The sequence below is a fragment of the Falco peregrinus genome, chromosome W, assembly GCF_023634155.1.
Source record: "Falco peregrinus isolate bFalPer1 chromosome W, bFalPer1.pri, whole genome shotgun sequence".
Classification (NCBI taxonomy): domain Eukaryota; kingdom Metazoa; phylum Chordata; class Aves; order Falconiformes; family Falconidae; genus Falco; species Falco peregrinus.
The window spans coordinates 26252551-26261468 of NC_073743.1; positions in this window are offsets into that span (position 1 = coordinate 26252551).

Consider the following 8918-nt stretch of genomic DNA (forward strand, 5'->3'; position numbering starts at 1 on the left):
CATTGATACTACCCGAAAAAAAATCTATTGAAGCAGGATTCTAGGAGAGGAAAACCTCACAGATCATTCTAGTTTAATACAGTAGATGCCTATATGAACCTTTCATGTTTTGATTGTTCCTAGAATATTTGTATCATGATACAAAAAAATCACTATCTCATTTTGCCAGGGCTGCCCAATTGTACAGTCCTTCAAACAGAAGTTTGTATCAGAGGTCAGTTCAAAAAGTGCTTGGGTTTTTTTATGGAGTGGTCTTAAATAATGATTCTGTTTTTCATTTGAAAACACAGGCTTTTTTATACCTCTGACAGGAAAAGAGTGCTGCTCAGGAATCTGTACCTCTTGTCCATTTCTCCTTTGCCTTTGTTTTCAGGAAAATTCTATTCAGCCTATGGAAATATGGATCTAATATGAACCACATTTCTGAAGTGCAAACTTTTTTTTTCCCTCGGACAGTTATTTATGTATGTATGTGTATTTGGAAGTCTTCAGAAGTGTATCTTTAATAATCACTATTGGCTGTGTATTGATAAGCTAAACTCTTCAATGCTCAGTTCTTCTAACAGGACTTTTACAGTTTGTCCAAAGGACCTGACTGTCCTGCTTGTAAAATTAGTGGAAGTATTTTTACCGAATGCGTGAGGGCAGTAGTGGGAGACAGCAGGAGCCTGCTGCCAAGAGGAGAAGTTCTTGCTTCCTCAAGCCCAGGAGGCTCTTGTTTGCAACTGGACAGTTCTCTAAAATACACACTGAAAAGGCAGGAATGGCTGATTCAAAATTATTTGTGAATTTGATGTGAAATCATTGTTTTCTTTGGGAGGAACCCCCTCTCTGATGCTTTTTTTTTCCTGAGCTAGATTCATGAATCTGACACATTGCTTCTCCTATTCTAGCAGTTCCCATTTCATCCTAATTCACAGTGCTCCAGGCATCCACGTGAAATGCCAGACCTTGTAGTTACAGGTCATCTGCTGGGAAGACTTCATTTGTCATTTTATTCTCCCAAGAATGAGCAGCAAGTACTCATGCTAAGAGGATATTCTGGGCATGTATGTTGGCAACATTTGTCTTTATTTTAAGGAAATACTTAAATACCTTTTAGAGCAGAGGCCCAAGTGTCATACCTCCCAGGTAGTTGTCTAGGCCAGCAGGTAAAGAGGTAAAGTTACTTTCCAAAGTAAATCTCATCCATCTATTCAGTCTGCTGTAGCCCTTAGGTTTCAAAGGACAGATGTTGCCGGCCAGCTAACTCTTGAATTACTGAGTCGATATCAGAAGGAGCTGAGAAATCCCAGCATTTTGTGAGATATGACCCCAAATGTTGATGAAAATAGGCTTTACCATCTAATTATTGGGGTTTTTTTCTTGCACACAGAGAGTCTGGTGCTGTCAGTTTCAGCCCAGTGAATTTAGATGCATAATTTTAATAAAGCCATTATCTGATAACAGTGTAAAATTGTCTGATGTATAAATAAGAATGAAAGATTCCTTTGAGGATGTCAGCTCTAGCCCCCTGCTGTGGCAGACATCATACCTATACTTTCTTTGCTAAACTCTGTGTCTTCTGAGAAGTGGTGTATTTTTGGCCCCGACCACTCAGACTGGTCAGCAGTGTTTAGATTTTGATAAAATGTGATGCACACCTAAGGTGCTCCCTCTTTAATGTCGAAGGAGGAGGATTATATGGGAAGTTCTGAAATTCCCAGCAGGTGGTAACACTTCAATAGCTGCCTAATCCCATTGCAATAAGCAAATACTGGTTGAAAATAATTAATCTCTTTCCTGCCATACAGATAAAATACCTTAAATTTGTTGAAATGTTGCAGATACGTGTTTCTTTTTTCTTTTTGCTGTTTGTGCTGCTTGGTGTCCCTCAAGTGGAATGTAGGGAGGGTTTGGGGGCTTTCAGGCTTTTCCGTCTCTAGCCTATTTTACTGTCAGTCTCTCATGCATAACGAGAATTGTGCAAATTTCAGTTTGCAAATACAACTGAAAAATGTTTACTAATGGGCAGCTATTAAGGAAACTGGTTTTCATCTGGGATTTTTTTTCCCCTTTACATTCTGGCAACATTTTGCTTGCTTTAAATTCCAATAAATAACTTTATTTTCCAGACAGCATCACTCCAGACCTCAGCTACTTGCTGGATCCATCGGGGTAGCTGGGGTAGGGTGCTGCTGCTTGGGGCAGTGCTTGGGGTGGGGGGGGAAGGCTGCTTCTGAGAAGGGCAGTCCTCAGCCTGACCCCCAGCTTACTCCTTTTCCAAGCCCTTCTCCTGCCTTGAGCTCATGTGTGCCCCAAGTCATGGGGGACCTGTGCCACAGCTGGATCCACCTTCACCTGGAGCTGGGGGGCCTGGGGGGAGAGGAGGGAGCAGGGCTGCACTCAGAGGAGAGGTGAGCAAGGACAGGCCTCTTCCCGATTCCTGAAGGAGGCTGGAGCAGGGGAGGGGGATTTGCAAAGGGACTGAGGGTACCCGTGGCTGGGGTGAAATACAGGATCCATGCATGGCACTCTTCATGAGAATGAGGCTCCAGAGTGCAGAGGTTTCAAGTGCTGTGAGTCTGCGTTCTCATTAAGCTCAGTGCTTGGTCATGGAATAGCTGATTAATTCCTGATGGCCCTTTCTTAACTGCAGGGATCATTTGCCTCTCATCCTCCTACATGAAGGGGGAGTAGCTGCTGAGCGCTATACTGTTGCAGCTGATGAAGCTGGTAACTGGTTAGCTGTGCTAAATTAGCAAGTGACAGCACTCGGAAGAGATGGCTGGTTTGTGAAATGTTTGTTCTGTGACCCTGGATATTGCCGCAAAAAGTAATGGGAGTTGTAAATCCAGTTGGCTTGTGGTTTGTTGTTGTTTTGGGGTTTTTGTCGTTGTTGTTTGTAAAACCAAAATGATCACAAAATACTTTATGATTTTAATGATGTAGAGAAATAGGGACATCATATGAATAGGTTAACGTATGTGACTCTAGTAGTCAGTATATATAACCTGTTCTTTTATTCTTTATTTGCAAAAAAACCCTATTGTAAATAAAATTGTAAATTTTATGTTTGGTTCTTACATGGGTCCTGACACTGTGGTGCCTGTAAGTCTTGAAGTTCATGGTAGATTTATTCTTGTAATTCCTGTACCAGATAGTGAGGTACTATTTCCAGTGGAGAGCTGTGGCACAGGAAAACTAAGTGATGTGACCAAGATCACACAGGAGATCTGTTGCAGAGCAGGGACTTGAAGTGTTCCAGTATCATTTGTGTTACACACAAACCTATTGGTTTTCATCTCCGAGGTGCTTTATGGCTTATCCCCTCCTCAACCGTCATTTCTAATTCCCTTTGGAGAGGAAGTCTTCCACTTCCAGTCGGCCCATTACGCTGTCTCTTGGAAGAAGAAATCATCTTTTTATGTTGCTGTGCTTCTGCGGCATGTCACACAATAGAGCCTTAGTCCATGCTTGTCCACGAGAGCAATAAATTAAAAAAGCAAATTATTCAAAGTCTGATAGCCTTCTCTGTTCGATCATTTTTCATCTCATTAAGTTGATGAACTTGAGGTAGAAGATCTAAATAGTGTTGAAACCACTTAAGATGTACTGTCTGCCTTGAAAAGTATTAATTTTATGTAAGTATGAAAAGTTGAAAAAATAATAGAGTGGGGGCAGGGGGAAAAGATGTGAAGAGTTTTGAAGAAGACCTAAAAATGAGAAGAAATCTAGACAGAAGTTGGCTTAGGGAAGGCTGAGAGGAGAGGGGAGAAGTCTGAACCAAGCGTAGAGGTCAGCGTAAGGGCTGTCCAAAACTGGGGCGAGGCAAACGGATGGAAAACGGAAGGAAAGGGGAGGAAGAAACCCGTGGGGAAGGAGGAGAAGGAGAGGGGCAACACCACACCAGAACGGGATCAGCAGTTCTCTCATTCAAAGCTGCTATTAGAATTGAGCTAGCAAAGGTGCAAACACTCCGGGAGGCTTCATGGAGGCCCTTTAACAGGAGCTCCAACAGAGGCTTGTGGAGGGTGAAGTAGCCGCAGGCTAGGCTTCCAGAGGTACCTGATCTCACCGGCTGGAAGTTAGTTTTGGTCCCGTTTCAAGTACTCCAGTTCCATCCAGCCTGGGTGTTGCCTGCGCTGCACGCCCGAGCCTTTTCCCAAGCGAGCCAAGATAACGCAGAGGGACGGGTGAGAGGGCAGGAGGGTTTGGTCTGACAAACGATCGGTGTTACTGAAACAGCCGAGGGCTCTGGTGCTGCGCTCTGTCCGCAGGCTGGGTTAGAAGGAGTCCCTGTCCTGACAAATCTGTGCTATAAATACAGAGCAGGAGAGATGGAATGGGGAAGAGGGGAGCAGATTAATGCTGCGGTTTGATATCGCGTGTCTGGTGATGGCAGGGATAGGGACAGAAGTTCCGTCTCCTCTACCTCCTGCCAGTGCCCTGTCTCATGAACCATGTCGCTTTTCCCTCAGTCGGGCTGATGTGCAAATGAAGATGTAAGGCCACCGTCTCAAAAGTACTCTCCCACACAGGCTTTTTTTTTTCTTTCTTCTCGAGGATTTATTCTCCCATACCTTTGTTTCCTTTCTGCAGTGTGTCACTCATTAGACTGAGATTAGGATTATTTGAATTTCACCTGTTAGTGTGTGACTGTCTCTCTGAAAGAAGTATTTGTAAAAGCCATTTGAAAAATACACAGCTAGGAAAGCTCGAAATGGAAAGGAACTGTTAGATCATCCAGCACAGTCATGGCTGTGCCTCACAGAGCATTTTCCCCCTCCTTTTTGGAGCAGTTTACAGCAACACCGTGTAACTTCTGCTTTATTCCTTGAGCAGTTAACGCTAGAGGCCAAGGCATCTATCACAATTTTTTTTATTTTTTTTTTTAACCAAAACCTGCTTTTTCTTCTTTGGACCACTTTGATTCTTTGTTTCGATTAACTGATTCATGATCAGTAACAGCACAGGGAAGAAGCGACGTCCCTGGCGCGATGCTGCTGTGTCGCTGCCGGTAGGCGGGGCAGTTACAGAGCGCCCCCCAGGGGGCAGGCTGGGCTCTGCACCGCCCTCTCTCAGCAGCCCGCCCTGTCTTGAGCTGTAAGGTTTGTCTTGCTGTAATTTACGGCATATCAAGTGAAATCATGAGGGGTGGTGGTATCACTGTCCCTGTCTAATTCTGTCTGGAGCCTTGTCAAGTTTGTGGGCCAGGTGGTGATTATTCCTGTCAGACGTGTACAGCTATCGGTGTAATGGGCTTTTACTGAGCAAAGCCGTGCTGTTAGTCTTTTCTTAGAAATCATTCTCTCCAGCCACTTGGCACAGAGACCAGTTTAAAAAGCTTTCAAATAACATGTCTGCTGTATCTTCGTTCAACAAGCCTAGCAATATAATTGTTGAAATACCTCATTTGTGATTCCTAAAGACGTACCTGATCTTTGCCGTACCTGGTCCCTGTGTTTCACCTTTGTGCTCTGCAGTTCCGTTTGCTTCTAACTTCTGCCTGCTCCAGTGCCAGATTTCTCACGTAAAATTAGGTTGTAAACTTTATGGAACAAGAAGTTTCTTGCATGTTTGTGTGATGGTGAGCACAGTAAGACTGACTTGCTGGCACTCCATGCAATACGAAAGAGCACTCCTTATATTTTGAGAATGGTTCCCTTGAGCTAGATTGTATCTTTTTAGAGATTCTCCCCTATTTCTGTTTCTGAAGCAAACTTGGTTTTGCTGCTATCGTTGTGCTTCCAACCTGTTTTATGTGATTGTTACAAGCCTCATAAAGACTAGTTTAAAACACATGGACATAAAATTGTGAAAGTTGCCAAAAGGAGCTCTATTTTTTGTTGGCTTAACTGAGGCTGCAGAGTACGTAAACTTAAAAAATGATGGAGAAAGTGCTAACTTCCACTTTTTCCTTGATCTGAGCAGTTGGAATGACAAAAAAGGCAGTTATAGATCTTTTATAAATCTAGTAAGGTAACTGAATATATTACTAGACCTGAATAACAGGGCAGTTTGAGAACCAAAATGGTAGTTTTCTGCTGAGTCAGTTTCATGCTTGAAAGTAGTTGACAGTAAGTGATGTGAATTTTGCAGCAGCAATACATCTCCACTATCAGTATGTGCTGGATCAGAGTTACATTTTGTATAAAATACTTGTTATTTTGCTATCACGAGTCTTTATCTTAATATAAGATGTGCACAGCAGCAGTTGCTGTGGTGCAAAGGTAAATTGTTGTGGCCTGTCTTCTTTGTTCTGGTTCAGGAGCTGACATTTCAGGAGGAAAAATTTATTGTCCAGTGAATTGTAGTTGTGCTTATTCAGGTCCATTGATACAGTATTAGTAATTTTTAAATAAAGTGGAGAAAAGTGTTGATTAATAGTGTTTGGGGTGGGATTTTTTTTACTTATTAGTGAGATGTCTTCCTTCTCATATTTTATGAAGCAAAGTCAACACAGCTGTAACTTTTTAATTTTCAGGCATTCTTGGGAAAACGTGCCTGCACTTTGGAGCTGAAGAAGGACGTGAGGAGTAAAAGAACCTGGGATCTCACTGGTCAGAATGAAACAGATGTTGAAAGTTTTTTCAAATCTATTGCTGGTAGTGCTCTGTGACTACGGTGAGTATTAGAGCTATCAAGGGAAAACTGTGAAATGTGTATTCACAAGGCGATTTTGGATGGTGCCGTTTCCAGGTGATCTGTTGAAATCAGGTGCCACAGAAGACACCACTGATAAACACAGAAGACAGTTCAGATCTTGTGCAATATTTAGGTGGAAAATACAGTTTGCATAAACTGTCCCTTTAGATCAGAGTGCCAGGATCCTTTCCAGTTGTGTTTGAAGCAGTGACTGGAACTCTGCTGTCTTGTAAGACTCGTATTTCATAATATTTAATGAGCATCTTGGAAGACAGTCCTGTTTTAGGTATCTGTACCAGGATGTATGTGCCGTACAACTACCTGTTTCTTTCCGTTAACTATAAAAGGAACCTATGATGGTTGGCTGTGATGTAAGCATCTACAGTACAGGCAACCTCCTCTCCTCTGACTGAGTGAGCCCCCATCTGATAGACCTAAGCTGCCACTTAGAGAACCTTTAAGAACAGAGGTGTTCTTTTCTCTGAATGTATAAGAAGCCAAAGGATGGTATTCATACTCATTCAATTTTAGTAATGTAAAATTAGGCATCTAGTCAATCAGTCTTGTTTGAGTAGTTCACACACAGATCAGCACATACTGAAAGCAGCTCTAACCCATCTGAAGTCTGAGATGGGTGGAGTGAAAAAGCGCCGCCTTCTCACCATCAGCTGCCAAGGAGGGAGGTTAGACATCTTAAGTTCAAGTGAGACAACTGTAAGATGTTTACAAGCTGAGGGGCATCCTATGCATGTTGTCTTCTCTCTTCCAAGAATGTACTAAGTAGGAAGCAGGTTCACAAAGAGTATTAATTCCTTATTGCACAGTGAATTAGAAATTTTGAAAATGGGACTCCTAATTCCTAAATTGTTTTTGAAAATTACATTCCTAATATAAAAGTAGGTGGTGTTCTGACAGCTGCAGTATATTGTCAAACCACGCTAAAGGATTAAGCCCCACACTGCTGAAATGTCTACAGCATGGAAAAAATGGAAAAAGGATTGTTTAGTCCCCCTTTACAGAATGAGCTGTGGTAGCACGTAGTTCACACACCAAACAGCTGAAGATGTCTTACAAAGGAGAGAAGTGGACCAAAAGTGTATGCAGTTTTCTCTCCTTGTGTAAGTGAGAACAATCTGATCATGGGTAATGACTGAATACTTAAGGACGCTACTCATGCCTCTGTCTCCGCTCTAGAACAAGGGATCACTAGAATGTGTAAAGAACCTAGAATTGCCATCTTTTAGATTAATTTAATTCCAGTAGGGGTAGCAATACTTGGCTATGGCTTTTAGTACTGTTTCTTCTTTTAATAAGACAAAGTTAATTAGCCAAGTTAGGAACACTGCACTGAGTGGAGAACACAGTGAAGGTAAGTATTAAATTTGCTTAACCCACGAAGTGAGGTGAATGATTGCATTGTCCACTGGTTCTTGGTGAGCTAGTCCTGCAGGCATTCACAACTAGTTGACTCAGAGGTAAAAGCTATTATTCCTGAACTTTATAGAGTGTGGCACAATAATTACAAGGTACAGTTAAAGAGCTAAATCCCTACTGCAAACTTTAGGTGCATCATCTTTTGCCTTATTTCTAGTTAAAAGGCAGACCGTAATTCAGAAGATTACTTCCAAGCAATTCTGCGTATACACATCTTTGAGTATCCTATGTGTACCTAGTTTTTAGATGATTATTTTACTCATATACTTCTCTGTTTCAGACCAAGACTAATTTTTTTAATCATCCAGTATGATCTGGAAAATTATTGTAATGCTAAAAAAATGCCCTAACATACAACAAAACATTATTCTTGTTTCTTATTAGTTTTTTCTGATGTGTTTGTTTTTCTTAGCTCTGTGTTACTGGTGGCTGACAAGCCAACAACACAACCCAAGTTGGCTTAAACACAGTAAGAAACAAATAAATATCAGAACAGCAGCCTCAAATAATTCTTCTCACTCTTCATTGAAAACAAGGATTTTTCTTTTGATCTTTCTAAGAGTGAGTTCTTGCAAAGACTCCTCTGGCAGGTTGTTGGTGCCACAGCCAGGCTCCTTTCAGTGGGAGACCATTGTAACGGCAACCAAAAATATACAAATGCATTGAAAGCTGCCCTGACTGGCTGTCCAAACAACTTGGGACCAAGTTTTGGTGTATGGACACAGTCATGCACACACAATAGGCTGGAGGGCAGCTGAAGGAGCTTGTGGCAGAAGCTGGCCACTTCTGACTGGAGCATTTTGGAGCATCGTAAAAAGCTGCTGTGTGGGCTGTCCATGAGTGCAAAGTTCTTGTGT